Raw genomic sequence first — 11,319 nt, 5'->3', positions numbered from 1 at the left:
AGTTTCATCCACCTCATTAGAACTGATTCAGATGAATTCTTTTTAATGGCTGAGTAATATTCCATGGTGTATATGTACCACAGCTTCCTTATCCATTCGTCTGCTGATGGGCATCTAGGTTGCTTCCACGTCCTGGCTATTATAAACAGTGCTGCGATGAACATTGGGGTGCACGTGTCTCTTTCAGATCTGGTTTCCTCGGTGTGTATGCCCAGGAGTGGGATTGCTGGGTCATATGGCAGTTCTGTTTCCAATTTTTTAAGGAATCTCCACAGTGCTCTCCATAGTGGCTGTACTAGTTTGTATTCCCACCAACAGTGTAAGAGGGTTCCCTTTTCTTTATATATATAATATTTAAAAAATTAGTTTTACTGAAGTATAGTTGATTTACAGTGCTTTGTGAGTTTCTGGTGTACATAGAGTAATTCAGCTGGGTAAATCCACACACACACACACACACACACACATATTCTTTTTCATATTCTCTTTTTTTTTTTTTAAATTCTACACTGTTGTGTTGGTTTCCACCATACAGCAACACAAATCAGCCACAATTTTACATACATCACTGCCTCTCTCGCCTCACTCTTCTCCCCCATCCCATCCCTCCAATCTACAGATTCAATACAATCCCTATCAAACTATCAATTATATCTTTCATAGAACTACATATACTTTTTTTTTTAATGAATAACACATGTTAAGGAACTTCCCTGATGGTCCAGTGGTTAAGACTTCACCTTCCATTGCAGGGGATGAAGATTCAATCCCTACTAAGGGAGCTTAAATCCCACATTTCTTGTGGCCAAAAAACAAAACATAACACAGAAGCAATATTGTAACAAATTCAATAAGGACTTTAAAAATTAAAAACTGTAAAAAATACATATGTTAAGATGATCAGGATTGGTAGAGTGGGTCAAAGAATGATATAGGGGCTGGTTAGTTGTCTAGAAACTGGGGCTTGCAACTAATTATTAGAAAGTGCTAATGTGCACTGATCTATGATGAATAATCCTTGTTTCCTGAGTAGATTAACTTAAGAAAAGAGCTAATGAAATTCAGAACCTCCCAAAGAGATCATAAGTAGACACTTGATTAAGCAAACAAGTTAAAGCAAGAACTTGGTAGATAATCATGAAAGTGGTCCTTGTCTTTTCACATTTCATTGAGCAATTGCATTCCTCCAGCAAACAAAGGACGAACCCATAAACATTCAAGAACTTGATGGTTATGCAATCAGACATCAGAAATATTTAAGCTGCCCTTCCAGTTGATCTGGGTTAACTGCTTTTCCCCATCATCCTTGAAGCTTTTATGTGGCTTTTGTCCGCTTCATTTCTGGTAAGCTATTTTAACAGGTAGAAATTGTTGCAAACTTTAAGATGCAAGAAAGGGGATATTTTTCTGATTTTATAGCTCAAGTCAAATGTAACTCATCAAGGGTAGCAAAAAGTTTGAGTAGTTATTATTTTTCCTTGATTCCTCTGTCATATATTAGTGGAAACCAAGAAAATTAGGAGTCGGGCTTCTGGGCTGCCAAGATATATGCATTGCCCAACCCAGATTGGGCCAGTAACTTGTAAGCATCTGTGTTGTCTTCCTACTGTACATTATCATAGTACTTGCCTCCTCTAGACCTAGCTGCATACTTTGAACTTCACAGCTGCCCCTAACGACGCAGTGCTGTTTGTTTTAAATCAGGGGTCCCAACCTCTGGGATCTAATGCCTGGTGATCTGAGGTGGAGCTGATGTAATAATAACAGAAATAAAGTACACAATAAAGGTAACGCACTTGAATCATCCTCAAACTATCACCCCAGTCTTGTCCATGGAAAAATTGTCTTCCAAAAAACTGGTCCCTGGTGCCAAAAAGGTTGGGGACTACTCTTTTAAGCTGATTCCCAGGCAGCCTCTCCTTTTTGTAATTTCCAGTTTTGACGTGCACATGGAAGTGGAAAGTTTTATCTTTCCAGGCTTGAGAAATCCCATCTTGCCCCTCACCTGGCCTCAGGCCTGTGACCGGGAAAGTGAAATCACCTTTTCATTCATTACACGAGTACTTATTGAATGTCATTTTAGTTCAGGTCCTATCTCTTGTAGCTGGCCCTGAGATAATTCAAGTGTGAGTCGTTTATGTGGGAGGCAGTCCCAGGTAACACTAGTAGGGAGGTGTGGAGGTGACAGAGGAAGGGCAGGCAACCTTATGGAGTAAGTTACCATCGTGGACAATCAGAGCTCAAGCCCAACGGGGAACTCTGGGAGACTGTAGACAACTCAGTGTCAACTTATGGAGGCAGTGGGAGCTGGATTATACATTCACCTACTTCTAAGCATGATTGGTTGAGGGTTTTCAGCAGTTAACTACCCAGATTGTCCAGTGTACTGTGCCTGAGACCAGGGTTGCATTCTGCTGTTTGGAAGAATGACCTCTGGTGAGAGATGCAGATGCTGGCGTTTTGAAGTAGAGACAGCGCCTGCTGCAGTGGCACCACCCGAGGGGAGGTAATACAAAGGCTTTTTGTTCCAGCCGTGAGGAAGGAGCTGAAGTAAGTGCTATAGAAGAGCTTAGTTACTTCGATCCGTATGTGAAGCCGGAGCAGCTATGTTTTGCTGGCTGTGCATTCAGAATGATGCCAAGTGCTGTAAGGAAGTCAGCAGACGTAGGAAGCATGATGTAGGAAGCAGAAGTAAGAGGCATGACGTCCCACTCATCTGAGGGACTTACTAAGTAGAGAGGATGGCCTTGGTCCTGCCATGCAACACAGGCATATTGACAAAACACGATGGTGTATTGGTATTAGGGGAGGACTGGAATTCTTGGGAAAGGTTTCATGGAGAAGGTAGGAAATAAAGGAAGAATATCATTTGTAGAAACAAGGCCAAAGTCTCTATTATCTGAGGACCAATGAGACAGACAGCATAGAGGCAAAGCTAGCTTACAAGTTGTCATGTGGTGAACAAGCCCATGGAATTGGAGTTGATGGAATATGTTCAAGTGGAGTGTGGGGGTGTGGGGGTGTGTGAGTGGGGGTGGTTCTCCATGCTTGATTGGGTAGGGCAAGGCCAACACTGAGATGTTTTGAAGGCAAAAAAATCTTGGCTAGTTATTGTCCTAAAGATTGCCTGTTGCCTTGAACATACAACCTGTTTTGAAAAAGCCCACCCGTGTCCACAGTACTGTTGAAGAAGAGGCTATGTTGGAGCAGGTGACCCTGCTTCTGAGGCCACATCTGATTGTCATGGAGCAGACATATACCCTAGGTGGCCTACAGAGTCCAGTGTTTTGAATTTTCTCCCCTGGCACTTGGACCTAGGCCACTAAGAGACTGAATAAGTTTGTTTTCTGTAAAGCCAGGGTGAGAGTTCTGTTCTCTTCATAAGTTGCAGACAGGTACAAACATACCACATTAAACTACAGCATCCTGTAGAATATTAATTGCAGCAAAAAAAGGTTGAGTACAAGTGCTAAGAGAATCAGAGAAGAGAGACCATGCGGCCCCAATAGGTTTAAGGTGACTTTCTAATTCCTGCAATGGTGTACCTCTGGGATTCAAGTCTTCTATAAACTCTCCAGCCAAGTTAATTTGAGTGGGTTTCTCCTCTTTGGAAATCAAGGACCTCTAACTAATACAAGATGGTAGCCGCTAATTTGCTTATTTCCAGTGCTTTGATTCTCAGCCCTCTGGGTTGTAGTCATTTGGAGATCCCCAGAAGAAAACCTGGAGATGAGAATCATACTTAAATGATGATTTAGGAAGAGCTTCAGGGAGACCCTAAAGGAATGGGGCAAACCTGTTTAGGAAGAGAAGAAAGCCAAACCAGTGGTGGTGAATTCAGAGCCATAGGTGAGGGCTATGGGGGTCGATGCAGTGGAAGTCCCTCCTTGGAGCCCCTTCTTCCCTCCAGGCAAGGGAGCGGGGCTTCCTCTCTTGCCTTACTGACCTGCGCTGTTCTGGGCAGGGGGAGATAGATTAGGTGTGGTCATCACTCCCCACTTATTAACAGTCTAGATGGGGGAGAAAAGCTTGCAAACACATATGGAGTATGTGTGTGTGTGTGTGTGTGTGTGTGTGTGTGAGTTGCTCAGTTGTGTTTATTCTCCGTGACACCATGGACTGTAGCTTGCCAGTCTCCTCTGTCTATGCAATTCTCCAGGCCAGAATACAGGAGTGGGTAGCCTTTCCCTTCTCCAGGGGATCTTCCTCACCCAGGGACTGAACCCAGGTCTCCTACATTACAGGCAGATTCTTTACCATCTGAGCCACCAGGGAAACTCACAAGCACATATAGGCAGCTGGAAAAATAGCTGCTGCTGGTGGAGAATAAGAAAATCTGCACCCAAAGGAAGTTATCTCCAAACAGTGCAGCTCTCCCCTCAAACATAGTAGAATCATTCAACAACATAAGCATGGCTGATTTCCTCCTGGGTACTACTTCTTAAAATCTCTTCCAAAAAACAAAACTTTCTGAAAAATGATTGTTGGGAGTGGTAAGAACCTAGCAGGAACCCAGTTTATATTCCACAGCCTTGACCCAAGAAAAAGAGTAAATATTAAACGGAACGTTGGTGAGACTGTTGTGTGTTCTTTTTTTCCTCCTGAAGTTATGTTTGCTCTTTCAAGGACTAGCAACTCAAAGTATGTTCCATCCCCTGGCCAGGGTGCCAAGAAAGCAGTGGGCATTTGCTTACGTTACATGCCTTTTTCCCACTATGATCTCTAGTGCAGGGATTGTGAAAGTGCAGAGTAGTATCCAAAAGGCTTCTGTGAGTCTTAAAGGACCAAACTGAAAAAACACACAACTTGTACCATATGATATCATTTCATATTACATTACATATTCATATGTATGTGTACCACTAGAGCTACATACTAGTACACACACTACATACTAGCACATGACTATGTGAGGAATTCACTGTTACTAAAATTTAGTATTCATACATTTTATTTTTAGTTAATTATTTTTTAAAGGTTGTGTTTTATTATTTCTCTTAAAAATATATTTTATTGAAGTATAGTTGACTTACAATATTTCAGGTGCACAGCAAGATGATCCAGTTATACATATATACATATATTATTTTTGAAATTATTTTCTGTTATAGGTTTTTGTAAGAATTGACTATAGTTCCCTGTACTATACAGTAAACCATTGGTGCTTGTTGCATATCTATTTTTTTTAAATTAGAAATCCAGCATTCTGTTCATACTAAGTCAAACAAGTGGAATCAAAATGTCATGAAGTTTTTAGTTAGGAAAAAATTCATATGTTTTCTAAAATATATATTATACATATTATTTATATATAGGTATACAAAAGTTTCTACTGTGCTTGATAAAGACTTGAGAAAGAATATCGAAGAAAAAAAGAAGAAGATAGAGCAGTTGAAAAATATAAACTAAATGAAATGGGAGCACTGAATGTGAAATAGAAAAAGTACAACAAACTTGATAAAAGTAAAAGATCAACATATAGCCCAGTTGCTTTTACACATGACTGCTCATTAGAAACATATCTGAAGCTCTGGAGGAAAAAAGAAATACTGCGGCATTTGTATTTTTCAAAAAACCTCAAGATAATTCTGATATGCATTTGGATTTTTCTTCCATTTATTTTTATTAGTTGGAGGCTAATTACGTTACAATATTGTAGTGGTTTTTGCCATACATTGACATGAATCAGCCATGGATTTACATGTGTCCCCATCCCGATTCCCCCTCCCACCTCCCTCCCCATCCCATCCCTCTGGGTCTTCCCAGTGCACCAGCCCTGAGCACTTGTCTCATGCATCCAACCTGGGCTGGTGATCTGTTTCACCCTTTATAATATACATGTTTCGATGCTGTTCTCTCAGATCATCCCACCCTCGCCTTCTCCCACAGAGTCCAAAAGTCTGTTCTGTACATCTGTGTCTCTTTTTCTGTTTTGCATATAGGGTTATCATTACCATCTTTCTAAATTCCATATATATGCATTAGTATTCTGTATATTACTCAGCCATCAAAAAGAATTCATTTGAATCAGTTCTAATGAGATGGATGAAACTGGAGCCCATTATACAGAGTGAAGTAAGCCAGAAAGATAAAGACCAATATAGCATTTGGATTTTAAAAAGTGATTACAGATTTTTCTAGTAAATGATAGTTTTGGTGATAAAGAGTTCAATTATTTTTCTGTTGACCAATCATGATACAATGTTATTAAGTTAGTAAAATTACATAATCACAATAGGTGAAAGATGTTTGTCAGTTTGCACAATCAATAGTCAGACATAAAATAAAAGATAATTACAATTGCAGGCCATAATGGAAATACGATTAACAGTACAAAATAATTGCATACAATTTGGGGAACTCAAGCAGAGTAATGTCATAAGTAGAAATGCATAAATGCACATGTTTTCATACACCCAGCCAGTCTATGTCTTTTGGTTGGTACATCCAATCAATTCAATCCATTTACATTTAAGGTAATTATCAATATGTATAATCCTAATACCATTTTCTTAATTGTTCTGTGTTTACTTTCTGTAGGTCTTTTCCTTCTCTTGTGTTTCTTGCCTAGAGAAGTTTCTTTAGCATTTGCTGTAAAGCTGGTTTGGTGGTGCCAAATTCTCTTAATTGTTGCTTGTCTGGAAAGCTTTTGACTTCTCCATCAAATCTGAAGGAGAGTCTTGCTGGGTAGAGTATTCTTGGTTGTAGGTTCTTCCCTTTCATCACTTTAAATATATAGTGTCATTCCCTGCTGGCTTGTAGAGTTTCTGTGGCAAAATCAGCTGATGGGCTGCTGGGAGTTCCCTTGTATGTTCTTTGTCTTTTTCCCTTGTTGCTTTTAATATTTTATCTAGGTCTTTAATTTTTGTCAGTTTGATCACTGTGTGTCTGGGTGTGTTCATGCTTGGGTTTATCCTGCCTGCGACTCTCTGTGCTTCCTGGACTTGGTTGACTGTTTCCTTTCCCATGTTGCTGCTAAGTTGCTCCAGCTGTGTGTGACTCTGTGCGACCCCATAGACGGCAGCCCACCAGGCTCTGCCGTCCCTGGGATTCTCCAGGCAAGACTGCTGGAGTGGGCTGACATTTCCTTCTCCAATGCATGAAAGTGGAAAGTGAAAGTGAAGTCGCTCAGTCGTGTCCGACTCTTCGCGACCCCATGGACTGCAGCCTACCAGGCTCCTCTGCCCATGGGATTTTCCAGGCAAGAGCACTGGAGTGGGTTGCCATTGCCTTCTCTGTTTCCTGTGTTAGGGAAGTTTTTAGCTATTATCTCTTCAAATATTTTTTCAGGTCCTTTCTCCATTTCTTCTCCTTCTGGGACCCCTATAAAGCACATTTTGGTGTCTTTAATGTTGTTCCAGGTCTCTTAGGCTGTCTTCATTCTTCATTGCTTTCATTCTTTCTGGTTTCTGTTCCACAGAGTGACTTCCACCATTCTGTCTTCCAGGTAATTTATCCATTCTTCTGCCTCAGTTAGTCTGCTATTAATTTCTTCTAGCGTATTATTCATCCCTGTTTGTTTGTTCTTTAGTTCTTCTAGGTCTTTGGTAAACATTTCTTTCATCGCCTCCATTGTTTTCCCAAGATCCTGGATCATCTTCACTATCATTATTCTGAATTCTTTTTCTGGACGGTTGCCTACCACCACTTCATTTAGCTATTTTTGGGGGGTTTTATCTTGTCCCTTCACCTGGGACATAACTTTATGATTTTTCATCATGATTAACTTTCTGTAATATGGTTTTTGTTTTACCCACCATGGGACTTTGCTTCTTTTTGTGTCTTCTGTCTTCCTTCTGATAGATGAGGTTAAGAGGCTTGTGTAAGCTTCCTGATGGGAGGGACTGGCATGGGAAAAACTAGGTCTTGCTCTGGTGGCAGGGTCTGGCTCAGTAAAGTAAATCTGCTGATGGGTAGCATTGCACTCTCTCCCTGGTATTTGTTTGGCCTGAGGCAACCCAGCCCTGGGGTCTATGGGCTTGATGGTAAGGTTAAAGGTAAACCTCAAGAGGGTTTATGACAAGGGGGACTTTCCCAGCCAGATACTGCCAGTGACCCCATCCCTGTGATGAGCCCCTGCCAACCCATGCCTCCACAGGAGACCCTCCACCACTAGCAAGTAGTTTTGCTTCAGTTGCCTGTGGGGACATTGCTCCTTTCCTCTAGGTCTTGGTTGGTGCTAGATTTTGTTTGTGCCCTTGATGGCTGGAGTTTCTGTTTCCCTCAGTCCTACGGAAGTCTTATAATCAAATCCCACTGGCCTTCAAGGCCAGATTCCCTGGGGATTCCCAATCCTTTATCAGATCCCCAGGCTGGGAAGCCTTACATGGGGTTAAGAACCTTCACAACAGTGAGAGAACTTCTTTGGTATTATTGTTCTCCAGTTTTTGGGTTACCCACCTGGTGGGTATGGGATTTGATTTTATTGTGATTGTGTTACTCCTCCCATCTCACTGTGGCTTCTTCTTTGTCTTTGGACATGGGGTATCTTTTTTTTGGTGGGTTCCAGCATCCGTCTATCATTGGTTATTAAACAGCTAGTTGCAATTTTGGTGTTCTTGCAGGAGGAGATGAGAGCACATCCTTCTACTTCGCCATCTTGAACTGGAACTTCATATTCATACATTTTAAATAGCATGACACTAGAGTTTATTAAGAACAGTTAATTCTGGATTCCGATGGATATCATCTTCCTCCCTGGAAAACATGCACAGACAGGGAGTATGAATTCTCCCAAGGCTTGGGAAAAACAATGATTAGTGCATCCCTGGAGTGGCCACTACAGTTTTTAACTGTGGCTATTCTTAATTCCTAATCATCAATCATTGTTAGTCTCAATTCATCTTCATCTATTTTCTTTCATATTTGGTGCATTTTCTTTTTCTTTTAATTGAAGTATAATCAATTTTCAATGATTTAAATTTAAAATGAAGTATAATCAATTTACAATGTTGCATTTGTTTATGTATATAGCAAGATGATGAATATATACATATAAATATAAATGCAGACACATATACATATATTCTTTTCCTTATAGATTATTACAAAATATTGAGTATAGTTCTCTGTACTTGTTGGTTGTCTATTTTATATATAATAGTATGAATCTGTTATTCACAAACTCCTAATTTATCCCTCTCCCCCTACCCCCCATCCATTTTCTTATGTGGAAAATGCTGATTTAGGATGAGTCTCCCTAGAAGTAGACTCTGAGATAAGTGCAAGTAGTTTATTTGGAGGATGATCCCAGAGACCACTGGAAGGCAAGTGAGGCAGGACATAAGAAAGGAAAGAAAACAATCAAAGACTGGAAATGAGCAGAATTCCTGACATGGGAGCTGGGGCTCAGGCCTCTGGGCACTCTGGAGAGACTGCTTAACACACCTCAGTGTCGCTCCACCTGAGTGGTGAGGTTTGGGGTCTGTATCTGACATTTTCCATTGGATGACTGTTGAAGACTGCTTCTGGGGGCATTGATTCACAGATACCTGTAGCCTGCACACTGGATCATGCCCCTGCAGCCAGGAAAAGCCCTCAGGGAGAGTGGCAGGAGGTTTATAAGAGGCTATCAGTGGGGAGAAGAGTTGGAAGATAGGGCTGGGCAGGAAAAAGTTGCTCTGACAGCATCTACTGGAGATGCAAATGTCTATGAACAGTATTGGGGGCCCATCATTTTCTGATCATTTGATTTTGGGATGCACATGTATTGCATTCCAATGAACTATATAAGCACCAGATGTTAAGTCATCAGGGAAAACCTTATGCAAAGATGCAATCTTTTTTTTTTTTTTTTAAAGATGCAGTCTTAAACTTCAAACCAAGAGGGTGGGAAGAAGCCAGGTGAAGATATGGGAGTGGCCCTGAAGTCTTCTGCATCAGTTTTGCCATGAAAATTCTGCATCTACACAAGAAAATTTAAATTCTATGTTGTTTAAAGAGTGATTCCTAGCAATCACATTCTCATTCAGAATAAAATTGTTTCTAGCCATCCTTCAGGGTAACTTTCAAATTTTCCATGTGTTGCCCTTTCACCATCATGTTTGTCTCATCTAGTCAATTTCTCTTTATCCACTCACTAGTCAAATGTCCTAATCCCACTTTTTTGCTCCATCTACTATGAGAATGAAAACTATTCTCAGCAATCATGCTATCAACATTGCAGAAAATGTCAACGTCACTCTGAAGGGCCCCATGGTCACTGTGAAGGGCCCCAGAGGCAACCTGCAGAGACTTAAATCATACTAATGTAGAGTTCAGGCCTTCCCTGGTGGATCAGTGGTAACGAATCCACCTGCCAGTGCAGGAGATGCAGGTTTGATCTTTGGGTCTTGGGGAGGAAATGACAACCCGTTCCAGTCCTGCTGCCTGGGAAATCCCATGGACAGAGGAACCTGGCAGGCGAAGTCCATGGGGTCACTAAGGCTGGGACACAGCTTAGTGACTAAACAATAGCAACAATGTAGGACTCAGTCCCTTGGAAAGAAAAAGATGAGGCTCCAGACTGGACAAAGAATGGGGAAATAGAAAGGAGCTAGTAACAATTCGCACTGTTTGTAGTTGTATACAGACCATGGTCAAGGATGTCACAGTGGGCTTCCATTACAAGAGATCTGTGTATGCTCATCTCCACATCAGCATCATTATTCAGGAGAAGAATTTCCTTGTTGAAATCCAAAGTTGGGGAGTGTGAAAAATACATCTACATGTTTTGGATGAGGCCAGGTGTTACTTGTTCAGTATCTCAATCAGAAAGATGAGTTAATTCTTGAAGGAAATGGCATTGAATTTGTATCACATACTTAAAAACAAGAATATCATAGAATTTTTGGATGCTATCTATGTTTTTGAAAAAGGAACAGTTCAGTAGGCTGATTAATAAGATCTACATTGCCCAGGTACAGAAGCAGCAAGATGTCAGTGATTCTTTGGACTTGTAATATTGTAAAGTGATAAAATCTCTTGACTGGGGAAAAATGTCCTAACCCCATTTTCACCGGCTGCTGCTTTGAGAGTTCCCATCTTCCATCCTAGATTTTTTCTACTCTAATTCCTTAGGAAAGAAGACATCTCTCTGGAGACACAAAAAACTCGAGTCCCATCTAAAGATGATGAGGATGACAATTCAAATATCTGGAACTGGATTTCTCGAATTTTTTGTTACAAATTTCCCCACTTTGTCTTGCCTCTCAGCTGACAGGTAATTTCATATCTCTTGGACCCTAGTCTTGAGGTTTGACTTAGGATATCAATGTTCTGTAAATAATTTGTGGTGTTGAGAAGGACTTAAAGGAGTTTATGAATTTTTCTTGCTTGTTA

The 11,319-nt window shown here is 40.8% G+C and overlaps 1 pseudogene; it reads left to right on the top strand.

Moving 5' to 3' along the window:
• Window positions 1–5,662: 5,662 nt before the first annotated feature.
• LOC110136863 (large ribosomal subunit protein uL6-like) lies at window positions 5,663–10,879 on the top strand (annotated as a pseudogene).
• Window positions 10,880–11,319: the final 440 nt, after the last annotated feature.

Source organism: Odocoileus virginianus, chromosome 9, assembly GCF_023699985.2.
Source record: "Odocoileus virginianus isolate 20LAN1187 ecotype Illinois chromosome 9, Ovbor_1.2, whole genome shotgun sequence".
Classification (NCBI taxonomy): Eukaryota; Metazoa; Chordata; class Mammalia; order Artiodactyla; family Cervidae; genus Odocoileus; species Odocoileus virginianus.
The sequence above is the reverse complement of the archived record's forward strand: the minus strand, read 5'-3'. Positions and strand labels throughout refer to the sequence as shown.